Here is a 19596-nt window from a genome sequence, read left to right as displayed (position 1 = left end):
AGACTATACAGATCATTCAAAAAAAGTTTGTTTGCTTTAACCAACTTTTGCCCCCACTAACTGAATAACCACCAATTCCAATCAGGTAAGGGCATTTACTGAGCATGCAAAAACAAGATATCTTACATACTTACTTCCCTTATATAACAATTACAACTGAGGTGCATATCACTATACAAAATCCTTGTCCACACCTCTGTTTACTTCTGTAGAAGTGATATCTGTAAATAGAAACTGTGGATTAATGACATATATATTCTATAAGGCAGTTGACATAATTTCAGCTTTCTTTCCAGAAAAATTTTGTCAGTGTACATCACCAGCACAGAGGCAGGCCTGTCTCAGTACACTTTTGTTAGAGTTTAGTAGTCGGGAACTGCTATTTTTCAGCTAATTTCATGAGTGAAACATGAAACATGATGGATCTGGTAATTTTATATATTTTTTATATAGTTATAAAATTATAGTTAATTTTATATATTTTTATGTATTGGATTTATATTGGCAGAACATTTTTCCTTTCGTTTATTGGCCATTTGAATTTTTTTTTGGAAACATGTTCTCCATGCTCTTTTCCTAACTTACATGTGTTGGAGATTTTAGTATATTAATTATTAATTTGAAAAAATCCTTTGGGGCTTCCCTGGTGGCGCAGTGGTTGGGAGTCCGCCTGCCGATACAGGGGACACGGGTTCGTGCCCCGGTCCGGGAGGATACCACATGCCACGGAGCGGCTGGGCCCGTGAGCCATGGCCGCTGAGCCTGCGCGTCCGGAGCCTGTGCCCTGCAACGGGAGAAGCCACAACAGTGAGAGGCCCGCGTACCGAAAAAAAAAAAAAAAAAAAAAAAGCCTTTGGTCAGGAAGTTTTTTAAATTATTAAAACATTTTAATTGTGGTTATCTTATTTGATTGGCTACTCAGCTTTTTTTAAAAATTGGGGGAGGGGTTTCTTTTCCATTTTATAAATATTGATTTTTTTCAATTTTAATGGAGTTGAAGTCGACAGTGTTTTCTTTTTTAAAAACCACTCTACCACACAGAGCTACCACGTATAATAGCATCTTTGCTCAAACATCATCTGCTATACTATCTTGTCCCTGAGTAGAAGGTGTTAAATATAGTTGGGTAGGAAAGAGGGCACAGTATTTTATTTGAGTGTATTTTTGTGGAAGGTTCACCTTAGAAAAATATTGGCAAAAGTCATGGATTTACTGGCAATGGAGTATTGACACTTTGTATCTTAAATCAAATAGAGAAGACTATGCCCATCAGATTAAAAATGATTTGGAAGCATGAAGTCTGAACATAAAATACAGGTAGCTGCTGTAAAAATTGCTACCTTGACATTTGATTAAGTTGTATAAGCCTATTCTTCTCTTTCCACTGCTTTTATTTAACCATCAGTTATTTTTATTCACCTTTTTTTTTTTCCTTTTTGGTTCTTTCTCCCTCATTATTCTGTTTGTAATTTTGCTTATTTGTAGTCAACTCCTTTGTGGTGAATACTTTTAATTATTTATTTAACTCAATATGCTTACTTTTCAGTTAACACCTTTCATATTTTGATAAATATATTAATTATATATTGAAATTTTATTCCTTTCACGTATCCTACCAGACCTGCCATATTGTGGTAAGTCTGATTCTAAAAATTGGTCTATAGGTGCTGCTTATTTATATTTCTGCTGCTACCACTAATAACATTTAATATCTATATAGCACCTTTCATTCTATGTTCTATTATTTTATTATTTTTCTACATATATACATTTGGGAGATGAATTGAGTAGTTTCCATTTTGCCTCCTTTACAAATAAGAGCCTCTTGTCACAATTGGCTGGAGTCTACTCTTTCCAAAATTATTTAAGTAACAAGTGACTCCAGATGTCAGTTTATATTTTGTTTAAGTACTCAGGGGAATTCAAAGACGCCCCATAATAGGCAAATTCAAGTAGCCTAACTTGAGTCTGTGAACATTTAGTTGGTCAGAATTCAGCAATGTCATTAAATCTCTTTCCCAATTTTTTAAAAATAAAAAGTATTATAACGTGCAAAATATTGTGGATACAGATTAATCTTATGTTATACAGATGATTAAAATTTGTAATTTAGATTCCAGGAAGATCCCATAATGTGAAGAGGCATAGAGACAAGCAACTAATAATTTAAAAAGAACAAGAAAAAAGCAGAATGAAATAGGTGTTCTGTAGAGATACAATCAAAGGGAATATAATGGAAGGGGTGATTATTTTGAATGGGGTTGGTGAGAAAAGGATTTTTGGAGCAGTTGGTACTGGAATTGAGCTTTGAAGACTGAATGAGATTTTGATAGTCACTGGTACTGGGTATGGTCTGTTAATTCGAATGAGGTTTTATGTTCTTCATATGTTGACTCTACCTCCCTAAGAACTGGCAGACCATTAGATCATTCTGAATATATTATATACATTCAAATATAATTTGGATATACTGTGCTTGTTGGATGCATATAATAAATCTTAGTTTCTCCTGTAATGGTAACCCGAATGTATTGATATAGAAAATAACACCTTAGCCATTTCAGATTATGAAATTTTAGAGCAGGACAAGACCTTAGAAATTACCTACTTAACCCTCTCACTTACAAAGAAGGCAGAAAGGGGTTCAGTAATTGACCAAGGTCACTCAGTTAACTTGAACAGACTTTTCCTCTATCACAAGGCATTGCTTTGGAATCGGCACCTTTCCGTATCCATTATGATAATTTTTATCGATGTAAAATAAAGTCACTGAATCCCCACATCCGATTATCAGAAGGCACTTTAACGTCTGCAATGAACTTGCACGCTGAGGTAAGTTTGAAGGAACATAAAATGGACCAAAGGCAGAAAACGCACTGGGACTTGGTACCTGCATAATGAAAATATGGAATAATCTGTACCTGTAAAAAGAGACACTGGCAGTACTTTCAATCTGACGTCGCTTACTCACCTGGGGTGGAATGAAGGAGGAAGAGAAGAGAGGAGAGAGGGAGGGGGAAAGATAGAGAGAAAGAGGGGAGAGGGAAGAGGGAAGGCTAAGGTGAGGGGGGAGAGAGAGAGCCAGAGAGAGAGAGAAGCTTGTCTCAAAGCAGCGAGGAGAGGTACCCTTTGTTTGACAAACCCTGAAAGGAAAGCCTCTTGTATTAGCTCTCTCGTTCCCACCTCCAAGCGTTTGTCGAGCTGCTAGGTGGAGCCCGCGCGGCGGAGCCCGAGCGCACTCCAGATCCGGGTTTTGTCTCCCGCCACCCCTTTTTCCGGCGCAAGCCCCCTCCTCGGCTTTCGGCGCTCTCCGAGCTCGCCCGCCCGCGGCTCATTCTGGCCTCGGCTCGGGCCCCGGCTGCGTCCGCCGCACGCAGGCTGCACGGCCCCGGCGCGCCCGCGCTCCGACCGGCTCTCGGCGCGTCGCCGGGTCGTCTGCTCGCCCGGCACTGCTCGCCCCAGTTCCCAGGAGCGGGGATGCAGATGCTGCCGCTGGTCCTGGTGGGCGCCGCCGCTGCCGCTACCGGCTTTTCCCGTACTGGTCGTTGCCTCCGCTCCCGCAGCTGCCGCTGCTGCCGCCTGTGACTCGCCCCCTCCCCTTTCTTTCTTCTCTTTTAGCCTCCGTCCTTTCTCCGGGTGTGCGCGCGCGCCGGTGGCACGGTTGGCTTTGGCCGGAGCTCGCTCGTGTGTGCGCGTTTGTGAGTGTGCGCGTCTGGAGAGCGCCAGAGCCTTGCTCGCTCTCGGGGAGTCGAAGAAGACACAGGACCGACGAAGCGGCGGCGGCGCCAAGCCCGGGGCCGCGCGATGAAGCTCCCACATGCTCGCAGCTGCCCGGCCCGGCCGGCGAGCTAATCAGCCACCCTCCGGGCTCTGGGCTCCGCGGCCCCCAGGACGCAGCCCTCGGCTGCCCGGCGCCCGCTCCGCCCGCGCGTCCCCGCTGTGCACCCGGGAAGGAGTTTGTGTGGCCCTGGCTCCAGCTCTCTGCGCAGGTTGCGGGCTCGAGAGGAGACCCTTGGCGGGGAGACAGCCTCGGGAGGAGGAGGAGGAGGGTTTGGCGGAGAAGAAGCCACCCCTGGCCCTCGCGGCTCCCCCTACCTTTTCCCTCGCTCCCGCACTCAGCCGGAAAGGGGAGGACGAGGAAGAAGAAGAAAAAGAAAGGGGGTGGGGTGGGAGAACTGGATATAAAGATCGGCTGGGGGGATGGTGGAACATTTTTGGTCTCTCCAGAAGCGTCTTTTCATAAGCGGCAGCGGCAGCGGGAGGAAAAGCAGCCCCAGCTATGACTGCCGCATGTTAATAGCTGCCGCTTGGGTCCCTCGGCTGCTGCTGGAGACAGAGCCTGACTCCGAAGTTGTGCAACTGTGGACTGGAAGAGACATTTGAACCCTCCACTTCCTTTGCTCCGTTTTTACCCCCTTGGTGTGTGTGAAGAGAGAAAACGTAAAGGAAGACAAACATTTGGCTCCCCCCCCCTTCCCTTTTCTTCATGGCTGTGTAGCAGAAGAAAGGGGGAAGGAAAGACTTTTTATTGTTTCCTTGGCTGGGGTCTCTACCCTCCTGCTGCCTTCTCTGCGCTTTGGCCATCATTCTTGGACGCGTGCGGTGGGGGTGTCTTCGCTGGGGCCCCTTGGTCTTTTGCCCCGAGCTCCATGGCTGGATTGTGGAAACTGCACCTGGCTGCAGGTTGTTGACCGACTGATGGGACGATCTCGGGGACCGGCGGTTACGAAAGGTAATTTATTCCTCTCGCACTTCCTGATAGTGGTGGCCCTGGCCCGGCGCAGGGATCTGCGTCCGCGGGGCAGGCAACCGAGGGGGTGCAGGATTCACGAACACTCACCCTCCCACTCACACACTCGCCCGCACACACACTCATCCGATCGTGATGCGGGGCGGGAAGGGAACCTCATGGCTGGTGGGCGCTGGGGTTTGGCACGGGTTCGAGGTTTTTCCAGCTATTGGGCGATTTGGCGGCTGAGAGAAATGAAAGGGAGAGTTGACCGGGAGCATTCGCAGTCCAACACTCTGGGGGATAGGAACGGTTTCCACCCTGGGAATGTTCCCTCCCCTCTCACCCCAGTGTCATCCCCTGGTAGGAACTGAATGCCGACCAGGGGGCGCCTTCTCTCTACCGGCCCGGAGCCGGTGCCGCTGGAGGCGGGAGAGGGCTGGAGGACCGACAGGGACAGGGTGAGGCGCTGGGCTCAGGGGTGATGGAGACTGCGGGGCGGTGAGTCCGCCGCGATCTTCTCTAGACGCTTGCCTGGAGCATCCATGGTGGCCGCGTTTGCCCAGGTCGCGCCCCTGAGTCGCGGAGCCTCGCTACCTCCCCGCACCCCGCCCGTTGTGTCCCTTTCACAGCAGTTTGGTTTAGATTTGCTTGCTTGGCCTTTGTTAAGCGCTTTTGGCTGGAGAAAGCTGCCACTTTCGTGGGTGGCCCGGGGCGGCACGGTGTTGGGAGTGGGCACGGGGCGGGGGGCGGTGTTCCACGAATCGGGGTGGGCAGAGCATTGGTGGCGGCGGTCGGCTGGGTTACAGGTAGGAGGGCAGGTGCCCCGCATCTTCTCACCAGTGAAGGGAAGGCTCTGGGCTGCAGCGGAGCGTCGGTGCCGCCGCGCCCCCGCCGATGGTCCCACATCGGAGCTCAAGGGCTAAACGTGCCAGGCCCCTAGCAGTATAGGTGGGTGGGTGTGTATGTGGGGTGGGGTGGGGGGAACCTCCGCTACCAGAGTGAATTGGCAGCAGGGTCGGCGTGTGCCTGTCTGTGTGCGCGTTCGTGCGCTCCGTGGATGGCCTGGAGATATTTTCGGGGATGGCAGAGCTGATGCTACTTGAGCTGAGCTTGCTTATCGAAATCGCCTGGGATCCGCTTAACTGGAAAATCTGGTTTGAGGAGGCCGCGGGGGCCGATAGGGGTTGCGAAGAAGCCTCACTGTGTCCCCTCTCCCCTACTGACCACCTCTGAGAGATGCGTGCAGCGCCTGAGAGTCTCTGGTGCAGCGCGCAGGGCACCCCCAATTTGGCCCTGATGAGGACCAAGGAATAGAGTAGTCGTCTCTCGGGCAGACTGAAATAACCAAGTCAAGCCAGCATAACCCCTGGTCCCCAGAATTCTCTGGCCACTTTCAGATACGAACGTGCGCTGTTTTATTTATGGCCAGAGGTATCATAGCGATTGGGCGAACTCGAGGTGTGCGAGCCACCTCTGGGTATCTCCTCCCTGTGCCTGTGTGTGAGCTTGCCTGCGGTAGTTAGAGTACATTGTAAACAACGGTGTAAGCAGCCCTGCCACAGTCTCCTTTAGAGCCCAACCTGGTGGTGTCTTGTGTTTACTTTCCTGGGTAGATTACTCATTAGGAAGTATAAGCCTTCTTGCCCCTCTGATTTTACATCCTTCCAGCCAGCTGCTGGGGAAAGGAGGAGACACATAGACTCTGGCAGGAAGGAAAAATTGCCTTCTGTGTTTTGCTCTGAAGTAAATAGGCAGTCTGCTAATTTAGTGTCATATGGGTTATCAACACTAGTTAAAGAATGCCATTGCAGAATCTACAAAGAAACAGTTCTTCGGTAATTTTTCATTTGGAAAATGTACTTTATTTCCCTGTGAGATTAAACAGAATTTAGCTAGATTTCCTTGGTATATTTTTCAATCTGTAATGGTACTAAATGACCTGGAGTTCTGGTGCCTAATTTGTCTGTATGTGGATTAGACAGAATTGTCAGTTCTTTTATAGTATCATCAAAAGAGGTTTCCATACGTTTGTCTAGGAGTTAAAAGAATACTTGCATTGAAATATCTTCACCTTTGTTTCACCCAATCTTTTTTTATGTGTGTGACCAAGGGTTAAAAATGTACAAAGACAAACAGTTTTAAAAAGTTGGAAAGTTAAACACTTTTCAGTTATTAAAAAGACATTAAATTGCTTAGTTGTAGATTAGCTCTGACAGCTTTTCTGTTTGTTGCAAATGGCTATGTTCTATTTTGTTGAAAAAGTATAGCACTGTAAATGTGAAAGGGTACTTTTTTTCTGGGTACCATGATTTCCACATTTCTTTCAATTTTAGGATCTTGACTTCTTGAAAAAGCTTAGGTTCCCCCACCCCCCACCAAAAAGGAATACTGAATCATTGATGCCTGATCTTGATTAAGTTATATTTTTATGGGATAGTGCTGGTGGCAGTTGTCTTAATGCAAACTTAGGGAATTGTGATTTCATCCATGAGATTCTAGCTTCAAATATTTCTTTCCTTCCTAGAGGGTATGTGTTAAAGCCTTTGCACTTGCAAATATTTCTTAAGATTAAAGAATACTTGTCCTCTCATTTTAGAAGATCTAATCACAGTGTTTCGGAGCCCTTATGTTAGAAGATTTGATCAGATCTGTTCTTTGTTTCCTAGCAGCATGTGTTTCTTAGCAGTCATACATTCCACAGGTCCTGATGTCATTAGAACTGTGTCTGTCAGTGTATTGTGTGCTGTCTTTAGCTGAAGGTGAATGTGTCAGAAGTACCTGAATGCCATTCCCTAGCACTGCTTCACAACTAAATATTCAATAACCTGCTTCATTGGTGTATATGGTGGACTAGACTATTTCTATAAACTCAGGGTAGGAGGAATGATTAGTATAAAGGTTTATGTGAACTATTCAAATTTTTTAGACAGATATGTTAGGTTGCTCCAGGCATCCCTGGCCTGAAGCATGTGATTTGCTTGATGGGTAAATGCTTTTGATGTCTCATTTTAAGTTGCTTGGTGTGATTATCCTTCAGATTGAGAGGTCTCCATGAAAATATGAATGGAAGGTCTTTTAGAAATGATTTTCTTAATGATAATCTTCTTGCATTTTGGAGATTTAAACATTCCTTTCCATGGGGAATAATAGTGAGTATGAGACTTACTGGCTCTGGCTACTGTGCCTGACATTGTTTCTAGTAGTTAGGAAAGGCAAAATTTTTATGGACTTGTTCTTCTTTAGATTTCTTGGTGAGTTATAACCAAGTTAATCCTAAATAGAAGATTAAAAAAAAAGTTTATCAAATCAAAAGAATTGAAGTCAGTCAAATAATATAATGCTAAACTGAATTGTTTTTCAGATTTCATTTAGGCTGCTTTAACTGCTGGATGAAACTCTCTTTGAAAAGAGCTGCCAAGTAGGAGTGACAGTTACTGTTAGAAGTGGGGCAGTTTTGCCCAGAAATCAGCAAGGAAAACTGATTGTGTATTTAAAAGCAAAGTGATTTTGAGAAATGTTATACAGCCTTAATTTAGCATGATGTGAACGGCTAGAGCAGTTGGAATTAGAGGTAGATGATCTTTCCTGAAGTTTTGCAAATGATGATTTTCCCTTTGATTTCTTAGATTTGCATTACATTCAAAATATGCAGTTGCTCACATAGGGAGGAACCCTAAAGATAGAGGCTGTATTGTAATTTAGCATTTGTTTGCCTTCAAGGACATATTTACCCTTAGATTACTATTACATTTATGTCTTTTTCTTTTATGCAAATTAATTCCCTTATAGAATACCCAATTTTATAATAAAATATAAACGAAAACATTCAAATATGAGTAAGGGCCTCCTGACATTTTTCCTTTCTTGTCTGTGTGTGTGTGTGTGTGTGTGAGTATGTATGTGAGTCTGTGTGTGTTATTAGGGAGTTGTTGATCAGTGAGGAGAAAAATCCAGATTTTTCATCGGTTGTGGTTTTGATATTGATGTTTATTGGTCACTTTGAGAGAGTAGTGTGAGCATGCCTGTGAATAGCGTCTGTGAGCCCAAAGATGTATAGTTTTCCCCAGATCTTTTAATGTCATTACCCTGATCTGAGTGTCTATGTGGCCCAATAAAATTAACTCTTCTACTGCATAAAGTAACCAGGTGTAATTTTTTTCTTAGAATTGTTAAGTGTGCTCATGCACTCACAAATACAAAATATATATAAAAAATTAGCTGTCCTACTCTGAATTCATTGAAATTCTCCATTTGTTTTAAGGAGTGGATGAAAGGGGAGAGTTCTTCCTGTATTTGATCATGACACATTCTATAGATCTTAATAATTTGTCTTACTAATGTCTTATTGACACTTAAGACAAGAATTTAGTTTAATGTTAATGAATTTCTTCATAAGAGTGATTACATATACATATTAGAAACTGTTAACATTTGATCCATATTATTCAAGAACTTAAATGGAATACTGTTGGTGGTAGTCCTAATTATTGTGAACATTATTTCTGGGATAGAAAATTAAATCAACCAACTGAATACTGCTATCTGGTAAACTTCTATGTCAGTTATTTTGTAGAGCAGACAATCCTCTCTTTTCAAGGTGTATTCTGGAGAAATCTGTGGTTCTTTGAGACCCTTTCAGAGGATTTGTTAGAAGAAAACATTTTCATAATAATGCTAAGATGTATTTTACCTTTCAATCTCATACATTAACAAATGTACAGTAGAGTTTTCCAGAAGGTTCATGATATGTAATGACATCATTGCTTTGCTGGCCTATGGCATGTGTGCTGGTGTATTCTTGTGTTTTAAAATTTTACCAGTTTAACTATTAATATATATATAGATAGATAGTTAAACCAACATAATCAACAGTTACTTTAGGTCATCAATTTTTGAGCGTTTAAAAGGGTCCTGGAACCAGAGAATTTGAGAACCGCTGAAGTTAACTTTTCAAGATCTGCTTCCTTGTACTCAAAAGTTCACCCCATTGGAGCATATAAAGAGCCATCTAGGATGAGAAAACAAGTAGATTGTTCAAGTTTTAAAAAACACAAGCCATATGGGTATTTTATTAATAATTTGACATTTTCATTTTTCTCTTCCAAATGTAGAAAAGCTTGTTTTTAGTCCCCAGTTAGTGAAACAGAAGCTTTAAGGCTGCAGGTCTCTAGCCTGACCTGCTGGCAGTAGCAAAGGAGCTACTGGGAAAATTTAAAATCTAGGCCCCAGGTCTTGATATTCTGCTATCTGGAGAGGCAGAATGGTGTGGTGGTGATGAGACGGGACTCTGTGGTGTGTTTGCCAAGGTTTGATAAATTATTAGATTTTTGACAAGATGCTGGATCCTCTCTCTGTGCCTCAGTTTCCTGGTACGTTTTAATGGGTATGACAACTATACTTAATTCACAGTTTGTTGTGAAAATTTAATGGAAAAATGTATGCAAAGTGTTTAAAACAGTTCCAGGCACATAATAGGATTGTAACTATTTGCTACTATCATTATTATTATTTGCTAGGTCTCATGAGGGTCCCACGAAACTTTAGTCAATTCCCCATGTGATTATGTGATTCAGATATGCAGTTATGTTTTAGCTCTTTGCTTTAGAGCATGTCTTAAAATGCTATTAAATTTGAAAATTTCATATAAAAGATAATCTTGGCTTTATTTTACCCTTCTATTTGAAAACTTATGAAGATTTACTGGGATTTTTGTGTTTTTTTTTATTGTAAGAATTAATAAAACACCTTCTTAGTTTGGGCCAAGTTTGAAATTTGGTAGAGTATGAATGCCCAATTAAAACGAGATTTCACAGACCCTAATTGAATATTTATGTATCTTGGGAATTATTAGGGAGGAAATCACTTTTCTGAAGTGATATCAAGACGACTTACTACACTCTTAGTCTGTTAATCACTATCTAAGCATCACAACAGGCCATTTTTCAGTGAAAAGCATCCTTGGGGTAATTATACACTGCAGTTCTGATTGTTTGTGAGTGGTGATATGCCTAATGAGTAACAGAAGCCCCACATAGAGATTAGTTTTAATAGTTGCTGAAGTTTAAAGATGACCTGTAATATACTTCTGAATGGCACTTTGATATCTATTTGAAAACTTTATAGAGATATTTATAAATTATATGTATATATTTGGATATATTTCATGGCTAGTTTAATTTCTGACTTAAGCCTACCACTATGAAATTAGTACTGTAGCACTAATCTTCTCCAGCTTGTTGGCTAATCCTGACTTAGTGCTGTAGAAACTACACTATACTCCTTAGATGGGCATAGATGGGCACTGTCCCTGATTATGAACTGCTCAGAAATGGCCTTTGGATTGAGAGACACTTGAATACAGTCCCAATTCCACAACTTTATAGCTGTTTCATCTCTCTTTGTGAGATAAAGTTAATAAAATCTGCATTGCTGGTTTGGGGTGAGGAATAGGAAGTGAATAGAAAAGTACCTGGTAAAAGTCAGCATTTAATAAATGGTAACTATTATTATTAGTCAGAGTATTATTAAAAATGTCCTTAACTACCGGTATTAAGAAAACTTAGCTAAATCAAATATCATTTTTTTAATTGAAGAGTTCTTGATGAGCTAGGAAAATCAATAGCATTTTCTTAAGCAGTTGAGAAAGGTTTTAAGTGTATTTTTGTCTTTTCCATATCCTTTTCCTCTCTCCTTTTTTAACCTTTTGTTAAGTACCTATTTCTCAGTTCTTCTTCATAATTTTAAAACATTATGCTCTGCTACTAATGCTCCCCACAGAATCATAATCCTGACAAGAAAATATTTTTGACAGCCACCAAGTGCTGTGTCTGACGATTGACTTTAAATCAGGTATAAAATGAAAGTAGCAATTTAACTTAAGACATTTTAAGTTAAACTCCTGATCATCTTTTCATGTGGCATCAGCAGCTCTTTAAGCTTTAACTGCATCAGAATATTCTACAATGTTGTAACTAAATGATCATAAACTTCCAAGATTTAAGGATATCCCATACTTTTAAAGGATTTGTAATCCCAAAGTTTAGTCCTCATAAGATTGCTATAAATGCAGATGAACCCTTAAAATTCAGAACCCCAAATTATTTTAAAGACTAGAAGTACGGAAAAGGTCATAAATAAGTCCATGTTTTAGAATGAATGTCTGTATTTCAGTGACAGTTGCCAATAAGAGAAGTTAGTAAATCTGTGTCTCTTACATCTAATCATTCATCGTTTATGTTAAAATGGGAAAAGTACAACATGGTTGGTGGTAAGAATGAATGAAAAAATAAGCTGCATGTTGGACGTCTGACTTGCTAAATTGTACCAGGCTTAAGTGTTTTAAAGTATGACTCAAGAAAATGAAAGCCAAGTAGAAAGATACCCCCTTCTGTTTGATCAGCTTGTGTTGGTGTTTATGCATCCTGCAGAGGCAAAGTGTGTTACTATTCAAGACAGCCCCAGTGGCTCCACAGTAGCCTGAGATTGTGAGAATAGGGGAGAGACTCAAGCCCAGTTTTTGATGTTCTGCATGGGTGGGTAACCTGAATACTAAAATGCATTCCATTGACAGCTGACCCTGTAAGAGGTTTTTCAACAGTCTCCTGTTTTGTTTTCATTTGGTTTGGGTTTTTTTCCCCTTTTCCTTTCCTCAGAGCTCTTCCAAATACTTTAGATAAGAGGAAATGGTCCTGGAGGATGGTCATCTTTTTGTATGAGATTTTATTTCTGGCCAAAATGGAAAGCTTCAACTGGTTTATATTTCTGTCTTTTGTTTTTTTCATATTTTCAGTGTTCTTGATTTGTCAGTGGCTGATGGTTGCCGTTTGAACCTTGATTCAGAATACTGATCATGACTTCAAGGAGTGGACAAAGAGTCTATTAAGAAATAGTTTTGTGTTAACATGAGGCGTGTGTATATCTGTAGACGTTCTTCATTATATTGGCATTAACTGTTCAGTCAAATTTGTCTATTGAGTTTTAATCATATTATTAACTATAGTTGACTTTGAAAGAAAAACTTAGGCATACATTTTCTTTTAAAATAATATACCATCATTTAAAAAATTTTAGGCATGTTCAATTAAATTTTACTTTAATTTTCAATAATTTTTATGTATGACAGTTAAATATTATTTTGCAGCATTCCAAAATGCAGCATATTTTATGATAACATATCATTTGTCATATGGACTTAAATTCAACTTAAAAGATTTATTAGAATGTGTGTATTCATTATTTTTCTTTTAATTTCAGACACCTCCAACTAGCTTTAGGCCATAATAATTAATTTATTGGGAGGTTACTGTGTTTCTCACCTAAAGAATCTTGGGGAAGGATGGAGGTTTAGAAAAAATTAGAAAATATTAGCACCTTGAATACCACCAGGATTCTATTCCAGTTGCATGCTCCTATGCAGACTACCACTTTTCCTTCTCTCTGCCTACTGGATTCTTAACCTTTCACCACAGTCTGAATTAGGTATCCAGCTTTAGATCAATCTACTATCACCAGCTTACTAGAGTCAATAAGGATATTTCAGTTCCTAGGTGGATGCACTAATAGCTTGAAGAAGGGAAGGCTCAATTAAGAGAGGGATCACGTCTACAGAAAAAAAGTAGAGGGGCTGATAAAACCTGAATGTCCACTACAGTGATCCTTTGTTAACTCAGACAGATCAAGCATTAGGAGAATTGGTTAGGAAAGCCATTAAAAATGGGTGTACCCTTTTCCTTTAAGCAACCAAAGTAATCATGGAAAATAGTTTCCTGCTTGCTTGGCCCAGAAAACCCAACAAAAACATGCAAATCAACAGATTCAGATTCAAGAACATCTATGAAACTGCCCAACTTGTCAAGGCTATGCATGTCTTAAAAGCCATCAAATATCCGAAAGATGTCATTTACATAAATAATGTATGCCATTCCATCTTTCGATGGTGGAGTTGCCATCGTACAAGGCTGAACAGGGGACAATGGAGACAGTACTTAGAGTGCTGAATTTTTGCTAGTCTTGCTTTAAAATGCTGATCTTAACAGGTTTAAGTGTAGATTATTTAAGCATTGAGTACCTCCAGGTGAAAAATCCCCCAAGATGTGTCATTGGGTATGGAACTCATGGTTGAGTTAACTTATGTATGAGCTCCACTAGCCACATTAAGATGGTCCTTACTGAAAAGGAACAAATTGTTCCTAAACCAGAAGTGGAGGTTTCACAGAAGAAAAAGTTATCCCAGAAGAAACTGAAGAAACAAAAACTTATGGCATGGAAATGAATACAGCATAAAATAAATGCAAATGGAAGTAAAAGCAGAAAAAATGGACTTACAGATATGAATTCATCCATCTGTTTAAGACATCTAATTATTTTACACTTGCTAGTATACTCATTATGTCATGCTACTGGTGGGAATATATGTTTATTCAAGTAAACCTTATGTTTAGAGGCAGAATCTTCAAAAGTACATCATGTAGGATATTTCAAATAATTGAGTATGGATAACTTTACTAACTAAAGAATCCAATGAAAATATACTTCATCCTATCCACTAATAATGTTATTGAAATGACAGACATCTAATTTGGATCCATTATTACAAAAACTAGAGTCTGGGTAGTGTTTAATGCTGTCACTTGACCAGCTGAAGTTAAAAGGTGCTTTAGAGCTATCATTTGTATAAGTTGGGAAACCTCTTAAATTTATTGCTTTTTAGTTTTTCTTTATTCACCACAGAAAGTTGTGTTGACTTTTCATTTTAAATTACCAACTCAATGTGAATAGTAACGTCAGATAATTTGGGAGTATTTTTAAAGGTTAATAGAAACCTTAATTAGAAGAACTCCTATGTACCTTCCTTATTGTTGCGATTCCTTGAAAAAGAAAGAGCCCTAAAAATTAGTAGATTGTCAACATTTTATGATCTGACATTACTAAGTGAACTTTGGGAGTATTTCTTTTTTTGGTGCATTTGATTAAACGTGTGATCTTATCTTGGTGAAATAGCCTGTTGGGCTGCAGACAGTAGTGTTCAGAAATGAAATTTGCCTAGAGCCTTTGAGCAGACATTTATTCAGTGAGACCCTTACTGAATAATGGATGATGGTGAAATTGCAGTAGTGTGTATGTATGTTTTCTTGCTTGAATATAGGGGTTGAGATAGAGCAACAACAAAAAAGTAATGGCGTATGAAAGAAATCATTAGATTTATAAATGAGAAATTAACCTGCATTATTATAAATGAATGAACTATCTGTATGAAGGACTCATAGTATCACTGTCAGAGGATGGTGTACTAGGCCATCTGCTTTGTTTTAGTAAACTTTTTTTTTTTTTTTTTTTTTTGCGGTAAGCGGGCCTCTCACTGCTGTGGCCTCTCCCGTTGCAGAGCACAGGCTCCGGACGCGCAGGCCCAGCGGCCACGGCCCACGGGCCCAGCCGCTCCGCGGCACGTGGGATCCCCCCAGACCGGGGCACGAACCCGCGCCCCCTGCACTGGCAGGCGGACTCTCAACCACTGCGCCACCAGGGAAGCCCTGTTTTAGTAATCTTGCTGAGTTACTTCCTTTTCTGCTGCTGTCTCTTAGCCTGGTAGATGTTATTCTGGGATTTGTGCCACAATCCCAATGTATGTCATTTATGTATGCTCTTTTGATTCTACTTGGATGCCAGTAATAGCTGAATTTTGATTCCTATTCATTCTTCTCAATACAACTTATTCTACATTCTCAATGATCACATATTAAAAAGTTTTTATTTTCTGATATGATATAGTATGCTCGTGCTGAATACTTGTGAAATATGGAGATATGTAAACTCAAAACAGAAATCAACCAGTATATCATAATATAATGGTACATTGCCATATTCACAGAGGTTATGTCACACATATTTTTAGCTTGATTATCCATGTATTGTATCCATGTATTAGCATTTTATGTGTCTATGTGTATTTGTTTTCATAGAATTGAGGTTGAAATATATTAAATATATAGAGAGTTTGTATAATTCTCTCCAATTTCCCAATGCCATTAATTTTTTGAGAGCATCATTTTTAATGTTGTAAAATATTTCATAGTGTGGACACACTATGATGTATTCAAACAGTTTCTTATTCATGTGGGTTGTTATATTTTGCAAGGATAAATAACATAAAGCTTGGCCTATTCTCTGATGATTTTTGTAGCACAGATTCCTTGAAGTATAGTTATTAGGACAAAGAGTAAATAATGACTGTTTGACTTTTACTACCTGGTTTCAGTAATCCACATGCATCATTGTCCTCTGTGCATAACTGGTCTTTTTGGGAAATTTTTAAGAATTGTTAACTGTCAGTTGTGTAGTTACTAGTTATTAACTCTTCATTATTTATAAAGTTAGTAATTTACCAATTGTTTGGTAATTCTTAAGAATTACTAACTCTCTTGGGCCTCCCTGGTGGCGCAGTGGTTGAGAGTCCGCCTGCCGATGCAGGGGATACGGGTTCGTGCCCCGGTCTGGGAGGATCCCATATGCCGCGGAGCGGCTGGGCCCGTGAGCCATGGCCGCTGGGCCTGCGCATCCGGAGCCTGTGCTCCGCAACGGGAGAGGCCACAACAGTGAGAGGCCCGCATACCGCAAAAAGAAAAAAAAAAAAAAAAAAAAAAAAAGAATTACTAACTCTCATTTATATCAATGTATCAAAGTTGAGGTCAGTAAAATACTGTAGTCAGTAATTAAAAAAATGAAATTTATTGGCTATTAACATTTAAATAGGACTGTGCCTAATATCTTTGAATTTAACATAATATTAAAACAAAACCATACAGTGAATCTAATTATGAAGAATTAAGAAGTCCACCATCCACTTTATGTCTCCATAAACTTTCTTAGTTTTGCTCTCCGCTTTGAATGGACCTATCTCTTAAGTTCATCTAAAAACATCACTTTAACAAAGCTCTTCTGTACCAAACCTCTCATGGAAAAAGAAAATTGGTGGGCTTGATTTGGGCTATTCTAAAATCTAAGGATGAAAAGGAGGAGTAAATTGTCAGTAGACACATAGAGCAATTGAAGGTTGTCTATAAAAGGAGAATGAGATCAGTAAATAAAGTAACTAAAGAGAATAGTATGGCTCATAATTAGTAAACTTGAACTTAATTTTTACTAGGTTTAAATTCAGTTAGACATCTGTCCATAGGAATAAGAGTGAGGTACAAAAAATGTGTTTGGTAGCACTTAAGTCAAATGGAAGAGGAAAACAGTAGGTATGCAATGCAAATTTTTATCATTTTTACAATAATGCCAATATGTACTGAATTTAATTTCATTAGTTCATTCTTTGGTCAGAGGGACTAACTTTTCTAATTTAAACAGCGTCTTTGTGATTTCTGCTTCCAATCATAAAGACATATATTTAAGGTACACTTCTAACAGTCAAGTTGGAGACCAGTTCTTACTTCACTTTCTATATTTCCTTTTAATATGCACCAGAACATATTTATGGGACCGAGTTTAATGCTAGGTTAATAATGAATGTATAACTGCTTGAATGGGCTTTGTGGACCTAGAAGAAACAATTGAACATGAAAGCCGTTTTTGAAGTTACTGGTGTAAGATAAATTCAAGTGCCATTGAAAATTGCCCTGCACCTGCATGGGGAATAATAAAGGCATAGAAGGAATCCTAAAAGGCACACTCTTCCACACTTTGTTTCCTCAAAAAAAAAAATTGTTGATTAGCAACTCCCCATTAGCTAATCAGTTGGTATAAAGTTTCAGTTATGCAAGATGAGTAAATTTTAGAGCTCTGCTGAATACATTGTGCCTATAGTTAATAATATATTGTCCACTTAAAAATCTGTTACGAGGGTAGATCTCATGTTAAAGCTTCTTAACCACAGTAAAAAATTTTTTATAAAGTTACTTGTCAAGAATTGAACTGACTTGCCCAAAGTGACATGGCTGGTTTATAGCATATGCTGCATTTTATCAAGGGATTTCTCAGCCTTGCACTTGAGGATTCTCATTTCTGATTTCAGACATCGTCTCTGCGTAGCTGTATCACATACTCATATAACTTTTCTAGGTCTGTTTCTTTGTAAGTAGGGGATAAGGCTGGGTGTTCTTTCTCTCTAAAACAACCATGAGATAAAATAATATGAATAAAGTTTATTAGAACAGAATACCTTTGTTTACAAGTTAATCTTTCAAAAAACTTACCTATTAAGGTAGTTGATTTTATAAGAATTTTCACATTACATTCTCCTTAAAGAGTTAAGCTATTGTATGTGGTATTAGCATATTTAAACAAATAAAATAGGTTAGACATTCTTTTTTGTGAAGGTTTAAAAAGAAAGTGATATGATGAAGATATTTTACATTCTTTAAAAATGTTAAGGAATGTAATAAGTTTCTCTCAAATTTCTCTATATTGCCCTACAGTTAAGGATGCTAATAAGTTTTCTTTAATAGTCAACCATTTTAGGATATGATATAAGATTTGATAGAGTTTCTCATATTAGCTTACTTTCCCTTATGTTTACAGATCAAATAAATTCTACATCCAGAACTTTGGGCTCACAGTACTGTTATCTTGTACCAAGGCAATTTCAACATGTCTTCATTTATAAAGCAGAAGTGTATACATTGATATACTTAGTGTATACTTAGATATATACTTAGTGTTTCCCTTTCACTGCTTTTTTTATCACATGGCTGAACTTATTTACATAAAATTATTACAAATTATATTAAGGTTTAATCATTAACTTGCATTTAGTTCTATATTAATGATCTTTACTGAAAGTAATAAATATACATGTAGAGAAATACAAAATACAGGAACATAATTATATTAATGAGAAGCAAAGAGGTAAAGTAGAAAGAAAGCAGAAGCTTAAGAGTCAGAAGTGCATGACTTCCAACCTGCTCTCTGTTATGACTCTGAAAATGTTACTCAGCCTCTTAATGCCTTAGTGTAAAATGGGAATAAAAATAATACTTACCTTTCAGAGTTATTGTGAGGATTAAATGAGATGATGTACATAAAACATAGCACACTGATAGCTTGCAGACCTTGTGTTAATTTTTCATAAATCTTTGAAGCGATGCCTTCTTTTAAGTGGGGCTCTAAATTGTTCTGCTTTTTCTGCAGTTCTCAAAGGACCAGCTTTATGAAGTCATTGATTTTTGTCACTCACCATGTATTTGTTAGCACCAGATGTCTGCAGGATGCTGGGGATGTGGAGCATAACATTGGCAGAAAGAGCCTCTGACTTTAGCACTTGCCCAAATCATGAAAATAAAGAGGTATTAAGCAATGTATCTATCATGAATTACTTGTTCAAATTCTGCTAAATCCTACAAAGGTCAAGTCCAGGATACTATGAGATAGCAGCTCAGACCTTGTCTGAGCTGGCGGGTGAGTGGGTCTGCGAAGACTTCCCAGAGCAAGTGACATTTGAACTGAGATACGAAGTTTGAGTAGGCAGCTTTAGAGAATGTGCTGGTTCACTGCTCCCTTCACATTCTGTCATTAGGAGAGCTCTTCACAGGCCCAAGCATGTTCAAGTGGAGGAGGCTAATAGAGGTGAGTAAAGGGAAGAAGATGAAGCATAGTTACCTTGATTTGACAGTAGGGACAACACACCTGAATTTTTCATTTTACAGAGAAGCTGAGTTAACACAGAGGATGGTTTAATATTAGTTGTCTGCCTATAATACTCAGTTTCAGAATGTCAGAAAATAAAGTATCTGTTGACCATAAAGAGTGGTCAGGCACTGTGGATTTGAAATGAGGAGAGTAGATAAGATCTATACAGATACTGAAACCAAGATTTCTTAGTTTAGCTTTAGACATTGTATATCTGTGTGTCGTGACTAGAAGGGAGT

The sequence above is a fragment of the Mesoplodon densirostris genome, chromosome 1 (assembly GCF_025265405.1).
Source record: "Mesoplodon densirostris isolate mMesDen1 chromosome 1, mMesDen1 primary haplotype, whole genome shotgun sequence".
Lineage (NCBI taxonomy): Eukaryota > Metazoa > Chordata > Mammalia > Artiodactyla > Ziphiidae > Mesoplodon > Mesoplodon densirostris.
Note: the sequence above shows the minus strand (reverse complement) of the source record.